The following is a 13115-nucleotide window of genomic DNA, read 5'->3' as shown; positions in this document are numbered from 1 at the left end:
TCATGCAAAAAGAAAAAAGGGAAAATAAATGGAAAAACAAACATTTAACATGAATTTATTAAATGAAAATATCATTGTATTTATGTTGCCAACAATGTCATCACTCCTCTTTTTGGCATGGGATACGGGTTTTTTAAACAAAGTGATTATTACATTGACTTGTGGATGACTGTAGGAATATCCACAGCGACCCAATTGTTGCAGATTCCTCCAGGGATAATGAAATTGTCAGAGTCCTCTATATCCTCTTCCAAAACAGCAGCAACCTCCTCATCCTGACCAGTGTGGATGAAACCTCCACTCTTGAATAATCCTTGCGTGTTGAAGACCCTAGAAGAAAAGCCAATGCCAGCCCGGGACTTGTTGTCTTCTAGCTCAATCATTTTTCCTAAACCAGCAGTTGCACCACATTCGATGGCCAACTTTGCATCTTTATAGGAAGCAAATGAAAGAGTTCTTTTCTCAACAGGCTCAACTATAGATAAAGCTTGGAAAGGAGTCCCAACTTCATCCTCAGTATCTATGTATGAGAAAGAAGACAAGTGGCTAACCAGGAGAGCCTTTTCTCCCCCCACCACTACCAGTTTCTTATTTTTCACAAATTTCAGCTTCTGGTGTAGGGTGGATGTCACAGCGCCAGCCTCGTGAATCCATGGTCTGCCTAAGAGACAGCTATATGATGGGTGAATATCCATAACCTGGAAGGTAATTTGGAAATCACTTGGTCCAATCTTGATTGGGAGATCAACTTCCCCAATAACAGTTTTACGCGACCCATCAAAAGCTTTCACAACTACCCCACTCTGCCTCATGGGAGGCCCTTGATATGACAATTTAGAGAGAGTAGACTTTGGCAATACATTCAAAGATGACCCAGTGTCCACCAGCACATTGGACATGGCATCGTCTTTACAGTTCATGGAGATGTGTAAAGCCAAGTTGTGGTCTCTTCCCTCCTCAGGGAGATCAGAGTCACAGAAACTCAAATTGTTACAAGCAGTGATGTTTGCAACGATGCTATCAAATTGTTCTATAGTGACATCATGATCTACATATGCCACATCCAAAACTTTCTGCAGAGCCTCTCTATGGGGTTCTGAATTCAGAAGCAATGATAACACGAATATTTTTGATGGCGTTTGTAGAAGCTGGTCTACAACATTGTATTCACTCTTCTTGATGAGCCTCAGCATCTCATCACAGTCTTCTTTCACATTGCCACTCGGGCCAACAGAAGCAGGAGTTAACAATGTAGAGGAGGATTTAACAGCAAGTGCATGATTGGGAGAATTCACCGCATTCCCAATCGGGCGTTCAACAAAATCAGCATTAGTTTGAGGCTTGGGAGGTGCTGAAAATACACGACCACTACGTGTCAGCCCACTTACATCAGCAATATTAACAACGGAGGAGGATGGTAAAGACACCTCTTTCCCATCTTCCATAGCAACGACATTGTAACGGAAGGGAATTTCCTTTTCGGACGAGTAAGGCACTGGACCGGTAGGTTTAATGATAAGAGTTGGAGAGACCTTTTGCTTGCTACCATCGTATTTGATGATAACAAGCTCGGGTATCCGAAACACAGGGGAAATTACGTTGACCTCAGGCTCATCTTCGTCAACATTCCTATTATGAAGGATCTCAATAACTCCCTCATCCAGCATTTCCTGAAGATCTTTACGCACCTGGCGACAACCCAATCTGTTAACAGAACAGACTCGGCATCTATCATGATCGTGCTCATAGTGACTGCAATCACATAATAAACGATGCATTTCAACTAGAGACTGTCTAATATGGCTGACATATTTGACCTTGTATTTTCCAGGGCAACCCTGGACCATGTTAACAGATTTCCCATGCTCGGGCAATGGGTTCTTCTTAACATTAGGACCTATGTCCTCAAAACACAAGATACCGCACCTCACAAGGTCTTGAACCTTGGTCTTCAACGGGTAGCAATTCTCCACGTCGTGGCCGGGAGCACCAGAATGGTAGACACAATGCAACTCAGGCTTATACCACTACTGGGGGTTAGCAGGTATAGCCGGTGGGTCTCTTGGAGTAATCAGTTTTGTCTCTATCAAAGAGGGATATAATTCTGCGTACGTTATCGGAATAGGATCAAAAGTGACCCTTTTCCTCTCGTAACTCGTGCTGGCTTGATTACTATTGTTGCGAGGCTGGTAGGCCTGCTGCTGCGGACGGTGTTGTTGTTGTTGATATTATTGAGGTGGTTGCTGATTGTTATTGTGTTGCTGATACTATTGATTGTCTCTAAAGACAGGTGCTATATGAGCCACCTGATGCTGGTTACTGGCGGGACGCACAGTCTTCCTCCTCACAGAGGGTCTTCTGGGTTTCACATGGGAGGTCACGACATGTGCCTCTCCATCTTTCTTCTTTGCAAACGCCCCATAACGTTTGGCAGAAGAGCCTTCATCCCTGGTTAGACATCCTTCTCTAACCCCTTCTTCTAGACGCATCCCCATATTCACCATCTCGGTGAAGTCAGAAGGAGCGCTAGCAATCATCCGCTCATAATAGAATGAACTCAAAGTCTTCAGGAAGATCTTGGTCATTTCCTTCTCTTCTAGCGGAGGCACGATCTGTGCTGCCACCTCTCGCCACCTCTGGGCATATTCTTTAAACGTTTCTTTGTCCTTCTGGGACATGACCCTCAACTGACCCCTATCGGGAGCCATATCCATGTTCTACTTGTACTGCTTGACGAAGGCCTTGCCAAGGTCGTTGAAGGATCAGATGTTCGTGCTGTCTAGACCCATATACCAACGCAGAGCTGCATCGGACAGACTGTCCTGAAAATAGTGGATGAGCAACTGGTCATTATCAGTCTGAGTAGACATCTTCCTGGCATACATGACCAGGTGGTTGAGCGGACAAGTGTTTCCTTTGTCCTTTTCAAAGTCGGGGACCTTGAATTTCACAGGAATCTTCACGTTGGGAACTAAACAGAGATCGGCAGCAGACTTGCCGAAAAGATCCCTTTCTCTAAGAGTTTTCAATTCCTTGCGCAGCTCAAGAAATTGATCATTCATAGCGTCCATCTTCTCATAGACATCTGGGCCCTCAGACGGCTCAGAATGATAGATGGTGTCGTCTACCCTGGGTATGGTATGCACGACAGGAGGAGGAACAACAAGGACCGGGCTAGATGCCGACATAGAAGCAAAAGTCGGAGCAGGACCCTCAGGCATGAAGTTAGGAGGCATCCCCCACGGAAACCCGGCTGGCATGGCAGTCGGAGCAAAATATGCACTGGCAGCAAGCACAGTCGAAGAGACGATTTCTGAGATAACTGTCCTCTGGGGAGGAGTTGAAGGCGTCGGAGAAGACTGACTTTGGGCAACCATGAATGACTCCATCAGGGCAGTCAATCTGGCTACTTCCTCCTTGAGTTCACGGTTCTCTTGCTCTAGATGATCCATCAGTTTTGCAGAATTGGCTCTAGTGTAGTACCGGTGAGTCAGCTTGTCTTCAAAATAAATGAAGAGCACAGAGTTAGACCACAGGGCAAGAGGCCGGAAACAAAACCTTCTTATGCACATGATGCATGCAATGCTTGTGCATATGATTTATTTTTATATTTCAAAGGAACTTTAGGGTTTTACTTGTAAGCTTTGGAAGCATTAAGCATTTTATCGCATATGGAAATATCTCATTGATAACATGAAACTATATCACATTTTTAGACTTGATTTAATTAAATTATATCGTTATTTGATTCAATTTATTTTATATTATTCGATATTACTCGGTATTTTCTTATTATTTATTTCAGGTATCATTATTTAAAGCACATGTGAAAAAGAAAGAAAAGGGGTGCAAAAAGAAGATTTTCTAGGAAAAGCAGCAAACTGAAGCACCAAAGCGCAACCCACGTTTGGAACAAAGAAAACTGCTGTCACGACCGCCACAAGCACGTGCCGAGCGCCACGTCCTAAGACCTAGTGTTACGACCGTAACACATAGTGTGACGGACGTCACACATCCCATCCTATATTTTAGGCTTTACGTGCGTAACGGAGTGGACGGTTTCCCCTAAATCTTCTCCTGCACTCGTAGACGTTTTGAATGACACTGAAGACCCATTCTAGGAAACGGTTATTTTGGAGAGGTGAATATAAATAAACCTCACAAAAGCCAATTGAAGCACTCTCTTCTCCGTACAACTTTTCCAGCATTATTTTTCCAGCACTCTAAATTTCAAGTAATTTATTTTCTTTTCTTTTTTTTAGTTTAATTTCCAAAGCATACAATTTATTTTCTCACGATAGTTTCTACACCGGAAACTATTGTGTAATTTTTACTGGATCTAACCTTACGTTAGATCATAGTATTTTATTTCCTTGTGTTTACTTTCCTATCTGATCGAGAATTGTGAAGAACAAATTCAACCGGCTTGTGGTGGAGTGTTCGAGCATCGAAGCTAGGAGATAAAATCCAGATTTCTAGTATTTTTCTAGGTTCATTAATTAATTAATTTATCGTCTTAATTTACATATGCTTTGTTCCGCTGTTTATATATATTGTTTGTTTGATATGACCGATTTATACATGATTATTGTTTATGCATGTTTATCATGTCTGGCTAATTAATTTAGATATCGGTATGTAAAGTAAGCGGAATAAAGGAATCAAAATTGAGTTGGTTTAAATTTATTTCAGAATATAGTCACTCTTTTTCTGGTCTCAATTTACAAAGTTAATACCAAGATTTTTGTACGAGAGTAAAAGACATAAAGAAGTTAAAATCAATAGAACGACGGTTTGAGTTTTTAACTTGAAAGTGTAAATTGAACATTAACTTTAAATCAGGGCGAAAGCAATTTTTAAGGTTAATTAAATTCTAATTATTTTCAAAAATTATTTTTAAAATTTAAATGTGAGGACGAGAGTTAAGCATTTAAGTTTAATCATATAATCTAAGTCAACAGAGCGAGAGTTTGAGACGAGGGCGTTTAAACGGTTAGTATTTTCTCAAAAGGAGTTTCTATAGATTCTATTATTTTCAAAAGTGATTTTAGATTTAACGAAATAGTGAGAGCGTATGTTAAAGTATAAAGTCATAGTCTAATTCAACAGAGCGAGAGTTTGAGGAAAAGACTTTTAATTAATAGTGTCTACTGAAAAGACTTATTTTAAAATTTAGAAAAAGACCAACGAAGATTTGATTCCCTAATTACGACTAACTACATATTGATATCCATATTATTTGATATTTTATCTAGATCTAAATTTAGTTTTACTTTTCCCCCTAATCATTAAAGTATCATCCGCCCTAGCTTTACGCAGTAACCCTAGAAAAATGGTAGATCGATTCATTAAGTCCGTGTGGGATCAATATCTTTTAAAACTATGCGATTAGACTGTGCACTTGTAGTTAGTACCCCGATAGACTCATAAAGTCGCGATCAAGTTTTTGACGCCGTTGCCGGGGAATTTTATTTAGTCGATATCGTAACTCTTCTGTTACGCTGTAGAGACTAAGGCAATTTTTATTTTTTCCCTTGTTCGTTGATTTGTATGCCACACACTCGCTCACAAGGCGAGCCATACTACTTACGAATCAACGACGTCGAACGATATCTCCGATTATTACGACGAATTCGGGAGTATCGTGCTAGAAACAATCTTCCTCCAATCGAAGTTCCTGATCTCAAAAATCTCCTTCCTTTAACGATACCAGCGATGGCCGAACCAGCTCGTGCTCTTCGAGATTACGCTGCTCCATCACAGGATGAGCCGCATTCGAGTATTACTCCACCCGCAATCGAAGCGAACAACTTCGAACTTAAACCTTCGCTATTGCAGGCAGTGCAACAAAATCAATTTCTGGAAATCCTACCGAGGATCCAAACCTTCATTTATCCGTATTTGTCCAATACGCTGACACTATTAAAGCTAATGGTGTCACTTCAGAGGCAATTTGACTTCGTCTCTTTCCTTTCTCGTTAAGAGATAAAGCTAGAAGATGGCTTCAGTCTCTTCCTTCCAACTCAGTCACCACATGGAATGAGTTGAAGAAAGTCTTTCTTGCCCGATATTTTCCTCCAAGCAAAACAGCTATGTTGAGAGCCCAGATAAATGGATTTAAGCAAAGAGATAACGAATCTCTTTTCGAAGCATGGGAAAGATACAAGGACATGATGAGACTTTGCCCACACCATGGTTTAGAGGACTGGTTAGTAATTCACACCTTCTACAATGGTCTCTTATACAACACAAGGTTAACAATAGACGCCGCCGCTGGTGGTGCGCTTATGGATAAACCTTACACCGACGCTTATCAACTTATCGAGAGCATGACCCAAAATCATTATCAGTGGGGAAGCGAACGAACAGTGGTAGAAAAACCTCAAACAAAAGGTGGCATGTACGAGATAAGTAGCCTTGATCATGTTAATGCAAAAATGGATGCTCTTGCCCAGAAAATTGAAAGTTTAAATGTATCACCTCCAGCCACCGTGGTTGCCGTAACTCAAAATTGTGAGATCTGTGGAATTCAAGGTCACACTCCTACAGATTGTCAACTCCTAGGAATTCAAACAGAACAGGTGAACTATGCTCAAGGAAATCCTTACTCGAATACCTGTAACTCGAACTGGAAGAACCATCCTAATTTCTCGTATGAAAGTAACAACGCTTTATACGCACCAGGTCAAGCTCCCAGTCAAGCTCCAGCTGTACCACCTGAATATCAAAAGCCGACCCCATCTACACCTAACAATAACGTTCCTAGGAAATCCAACTTGGAAATCATGATGGAGAACTTCATAGCTTCTCAACAGCAAACCAATAAAGAGTTCTTAAACCAGAATGTACACACTAGCGAACAGATTAAACAACTAGCAAGTAAAGTAGATGCCCTGGCTACCCATAACAAAATGCTTGACACACAAATCTCGCAAGTAGCTCAACAACAAGCGTCTACTGCTGCCCCGACTGGTACATTTCCTGGACAGCCACAACCTAATCCGAAAGGCCACGCTCATGCAATTATATTACAAAGTGGTACAGAGGTAGAAGGACCATCTGACCCAGGGATTGAGAACCAAAACTCTAAAAAGTCAACTGAGGAAGAAGGTAAACCTAAGGAAAAGGAAGAGTGTAATAAGGAAATCGTAGAAAAAAAAGAACCTTATGTACCTCCACCACCTTACAAACCACCTATCCCTTATCCTCAAAGGCTAATTAAAACCAAAAACGCGGGCCAATTTAAAAAATTTGTTGACCTACTGAAACAATTAAACATCACAATTCCTTTTACAGAAGCTATTACACAAATGCCCTCATATGCTAAGTTCTTAAAAGAGATTTTATCTAATAAAAAGAAACTTGAAGATAACGAAACCGTTACACTCACTGCTGAGTGTAGCGCAATAATCCAAAATATGCCTCCTAAACTTAAAGATCCTGGTAGTTTTTCTATACCCTGTCATATAGAAAAAATTGTCATAGACAAAGCTTTATGCGATTTAGGAGCCGGTATCAGTGTTATGCCCTTGTCCATATGCAAGAAACTTGAAATGGGAGAATTAAGACCAACTAAAATGTCTGTGCAATTAGCAGATAGTTCCGTTAAATATCCCGTAGGAATTCTTGAAAACGTTCCCGTATGCATAGGTCAATTCTACATACCCACCGATTTTATAATTATGGACATAAGAGAAGATGAAGTTACCCCCATTATATTGGGAAGACCCTTCTTAGCAACTGCCGGTGCTATCATAGACGTAAAACGAGGACGACTCACTTTCGAAGTAGGAGAAGAGAAAATTGAGTTTATTCTTTCCCAATTTTTGAAAGCACCTGCGATAGAAGACACATGTTACTTCATGGATATCATCGATGAATACATAAAAGAAACAGAATCCGAAAACGACGATTTGTCCGACTATCGTGTAGAAGACAGACTGAACCAATGTTTAGCAATAACATCAGATCCTACGCAATGCCTTAAGAAACCAACCCTCGATCTGAAAACACTTCCCAAAAATCTGAGATATGAATTCCTAGACTTAGAACTTGAACGACCAGTAATAGTCAATGCAGACCTAGGAAAACTTGAAACCGAAAAACTCCTACATATCTTAAGAAAATATCCAACCGCATTAGGATACAACATCACCGATCTTAAAGGGATAAGTCCTTCTATTTGTATGCACCGCATCATGCTAGAAGAAGACTGTAAGACTTCTAGGGAACATCAGAGGAGACTAAACCCGATCATGAGTGAGGTAGTGAAGAAGGAAGTAACGAAGTTATTAGAGGCAGGTATCATATATCCTATTTCCGATAGCAAATGGGTTAGTCCTGTACACGTAGTACCAAAAAAAGGAGGTATAACAGTGATCGAAAATGAAAAAGGAGAAACTATAACCAAACGAATTGAATCGGGATGGAGAATATGCATTGATTATAGAAAGCTAAACAAAGCAACCCGAAAAGATCATTTTCCTTTACCATTCATAGACCAGATGTTAGAACGACTAGCCAAGCATTCTCATTTCTACTATCTGGACGGTTACTCAGGTTTCTTTCAAATACCGTTTCATCCTGATGACCAAGAAAAGACAACGTTCACATGTCCTTTTGGTACCTTCGCTTATCGACGAATGTCGTTTGGCTTGTGCAATGCTCCTGCAACTTTCCAAAGGTGCATGATGGCAATATTCGCCGATTTTCTCGAAAACAACATGGAAGTCTTTATGGATGACTTTTCCGTATGCGGGCAAAGTTTCGAAGAATGTCTCGAAAACCTAGAAAGAGTTCTAGAACGATGTGTATAAGTAAACCTAGTACTTAATTGGGAAAACTGTCACTTTATGGTACAAGAAGGAATTGTTTTAGGACACATCATATCAAATAGAGGAATTGAAATAGACAAAGCCAAAATAGAAGTAATTGAAAACCTTCAACCTCTGAAAACCGTGAGGGAAATACGAAGCTTCTTAGGACATGCCGGTTTTTACCGACGATTCATTAAAGATTTCTCTAAAATAACTAAACCTTTAACCGAATTATTAATGAAAGACGCTGAATTCATCTTCGACAACAAATGTTTAGAAGTATTTCAAACACTTAAACAAGCATTGATCTCCGCGCCCATAATGCAGACCCCGGATTGGAATGAACCTTTCGAAATAATGTGTGACGCAAGTGACTATGCCGTAGGCGCTGTTCTAGGACAACGAAAGGATAAAAAACTTCACGTCATATATTATGCGAGTAGAACTCTAGATGAAGCGCATATGAATTACGTCACGACCGAGAAAGAACTTTTAATAGTAGTATTTGCACTAGATAAATTTCGTTCCTACTTGGTCGGAGCTAAAATAATCATTTACACTGATCACGCTGCCATTAAGTACCTCTTAACAAAAAAGGACGCTAAACCTAGACTCCTAAGGTGGATCTTGTTGCTACAAGAATTTGATTTGGAAATCAAAGATAAAAAAGGAACTGAAAACGTAGTAGCAAATCACCTCTCTAGACTCGAAAACCTGGAACCAGAAAGAACATCGATCAACGATGATTTCTCGTACGATAAACTTATAGCTAATTTGGAAGAAAATAGAGCTGACAAACAGGTAGAGACCACCTTGGTTGTATGCGTTACACCATGGTACGCTGATTTTGTCAATTATTTAGCCGCCGGAGTGGTTCCACTTTATTTATCCTACCAACAAAAGAAACGATTCTTCCATGACATAAAACATTATTACTGGGACGACCCTTTACTTTTCAAAAGAGGCTCCGATGGTATTTTCCGTCGCCGTATACATGAAGAAGAGGTAGAAAGTATAATCCAACATTGTCATTCCGCTCCTTATGGTGGACATGCAAGTACATCCAAAACCTGCTCTAAAATCCTACAAGCCGGTCTTTATTGACCAAACATATGGAAGGATGTACATACCGCTGTCAAGAAATGCGATAGGTGTCAACGCACAGGAAACATATCTAGATGTGACGAAATGCCACAAAAAGGAATTTTGGAAGTAGAAATTTTCGATGTGTGGGGAATAAATTTCATGGGACCTTTCCCACCTTCTTTTGGTAACAAGTACATACTCGTAGCGGTTGACTACGTATCAAAATGGATTGAGGCTATAGCTTCTCCAACAAACGACACACGAGTGGTAATTAAACTCTTTAAGAATATAATCTTTCCAAGATTTGGTGTCCCAAGAATAGTCATCAGTGACGATAGATCTCATTTCATATCTAAAATACTCGAAAAATTATTGTTTAAGTATGGTGTAAAACATCGAGTAGCAACACCTTACCATCCTCAAACTAGTGGACAAGTGGAAGTGTCTAATAGAGAAATTAAACAGATATTGGAAAAAAATTGTCGCTACATCGAGGAAAGACTGGTCATCAAAATTACCCGAAGCTTTATGGGCATATCGAACCGCTTACAAAACTCCCATAGGAACAACCCCATTTAAGCTTATTTATGGTAAATCGTGTCACCTCCCAGTGGAGTTAGAACATAAGGCCTATTGGGCTATTAAAAATTTAAATTTAAACTATAAGGCCGCCGGTGAAAAGCGAATTCTAGATATAAACGAATTAGAGGAACTTAGACAAGATGCATACGAAAATGCTAAAATCTACAAGGAAAGAACGAAAAAATAGCATGATAAACGTATATCAAGGAAAACTTTCAAACAAGGCGATGTAGTCCTATTGTTTAACTCTAGACTTAAATTATTCCCAGGAAAACTACGCTCTAGGTGGTCTGGCCCTTTCAAAGTCACTAATGTCTTTTCTAGTGGGGCTGTAGAAATTAAAGGAAAATCTATTGAATCATTTATCGTAAACGGGCAGCGTCTAAAACATTATCATTATGCTGAAAACAATGAAGACTCGCAAGTCCTGCACTTAGACGTATTGTCTCCAAAATTAATAGATTAACATTTAATAGTTCTCTGTCGAGCTTGCGACATTAAACAAAGCGCTTCGTGGGAGACAACCCACAAATTTTTATTTTTCTTTGATTATTCTTTTGATTTTATTCAGTTTTCATTCTTCATATTCTTTATTTATTTTTATTAAATTTTTCTTCTTTTTCTTCTTTCGGCATCTGACCAAATCCTGACTAAAATTCTTGTTTTTCTTTTCTTTAGTTAACACTGACCTGATGGCACATATTAATCACATGGGTATTAATTTCCGAGGGAGAGCTCAGAGACAAAAATTTGAAGAACTTGCTGAGAGAGAGATGCACCCAAATTTTTATGCTGATGATTGTGCAATGACCGTACTTGGGCTAAGAGATAGTGTTCTATATCTGCTGAATCAAATAGGGTGGGAAACCACTTCTATTCGGAGACAATTTGTCACTTACCGGAGGCTAGCTCTAGAATTCCTTAGCTCCTTGATTTATTTACCAAACCATGGAAAAGGAATAAACTGAGGTTTCATTCAATTCAGGATGTTCAATATGGAGTATCAGTATAACATTAGAGAATTTACTAACGTCTTAGGGTTCCCTACTTCTTTTGACACATCACCATGAACCAAGAGGACCTTTTTGAATATCGAGAGCTTGAGCATTTTTGGGGAAGTTTGACGGGAAATGACGAACCTGAGGAACATGAGTTTCTTTCTGGAAACATACATAACCCAACTTTTCGTTATTTCCACAAGATCCTAGCACACACTCTTTTTGGGAAAAGTTCAAACATTACCACAGTATCACGTGATGAACTTTTCATAATATTTTGTGCTTCCCGGAATCGTCCAGTGAATGGTGCCACTTATATGTTGGCGAGTTTTGACCTCCTTATTCAAGATGACCGTGCACTGATTCAAATAGGGGGATTGATAACTATGATTGCTAATGCTATTGGATTGCGCCAACCCATGCTTGATTTGAACCCTTTTTGCGGTATTCAGCCTATGAATATAAATTTCCTTTTCAACACTATGTTTATAGGAAACCTTGGACCTGAAGAGTTTGAACTATTAATTAACAACCAAGCTTTTTACCTATTCACCATGCCTAGCCCGATGACTAGTGTCCATAACCGAAATAATTGGCTCTACAACCTGGATGGAATGCCTTCTCCTGTTAGATCTGTTGAAACCATCCAAGATTATGAGATTCTTGACAGCCAGATTCCTAATGCTGAGTCTGATCCGCAGACACCAACTGGTTACCATGATGCTGCCTCTCCACCTCATCCTATCTCGTCCGCAGAATCGGCAGTACCTGATCTTAGACATCATATGCCCGGAACTGATTATAATACCGCTATTCAAGCTTTGATGTCAGAACAAGAGGCCATTAGAGAAGAGTTAACTATGATGGGACATGAATTTATGAAACACATGAGTAGAATGACAAATCAATTTCACGAGTTGCTACACCGTGTCAATTCCTTTGCTCCTCCGACGAGAGATTCTACAAGTGGCTAGAAGAATTGTAGTTAACTACTTTTAGTCTTAGGAAATTTATAATTTCGTTTGACAATATTTTCAATCTTAGGATTTTCTTTCGCATGTTTTATTTCATCTTCAGTCAAATATTACATTATGTTTATTTTTATGAAGCTACTGGCATTATTGGTTAAATTAAATTTCATTTTGATTTATGCACTGTCTAAAATTACCAATGATGATATATATTGTATGCTACTACTTACATGGCTTATTAGAAAAGAATAATATATATTCTATGGTGTAGTAAAGTAGCATCCATGACACAAAAAAAAAACAACATAATAAAAATAACAAATATAATAAATAAAACCAAAAAAAAATATAATAATAATTAAACACGCATGCTGTCACGAACGTTTTGACCGTTGCATGATCAGAGGTGTGACGAGCGTAACGCATGCTGTCTTGGTCGCCACACCCCCATGACGCCCGTCACGCATGCTGTCACGAACGTGACAACTTGCTTTCTCGTAAAATGTTTTTGACCGTTGTCACGACCGTTACTCCCTTCAATTCACCTTTATCCCCATTAATTTTTTTCTCACCCACTTCTCTTCCCAATTTCAAAACTTTTCCTTTAAATACCTTCACTACATTTCTTCCTACACCACATCATTCCAAAAACTATTCTATAC

The 13115-nt window shown here is 39.5% G+C and overlaps 1 non-coding gene across 1 annotated transcript; it reads right to left on the bottom strand.

Moving 5' to 3' along the window:
• Window positions 1-6092: 6092 nt before the first annotated feature.
• Window positions 6093-6199, bottom strand: LOC127133595 (small nucleolar RNA R71). The gene has a single exon (XR_007807550.1). It is a non-coding gene; the product is annotated as a small nucleolar RNA R71 (small nucleolar RNA).
• Window positions 6200-13115: the final 6916 nt, after the last annotated feature.

The sequence above is a fragment of the Lathyrus oleraceus genome, chromosome 3 (genome assembly GCF_024323335.1).
Source record: "Lathyrus oleraceus cultivar Zhongwan6 chromosome 3, CAAS_Psat_ZW6_1.0, whole genome shotgun sequence".
Taxonomy (NCBI): Eukaryota; Viridiplantae; Streptophyta; class Magnoliopsida; order Fabales; family Fabaceae; genus Lathyrus; species Lathyrus oleraceus.
The sequence above is the reverse complement of the archived record's forward strand: the minus strand, read 5'-3'. Positions and strand labels throughout refer to the sequence as shown.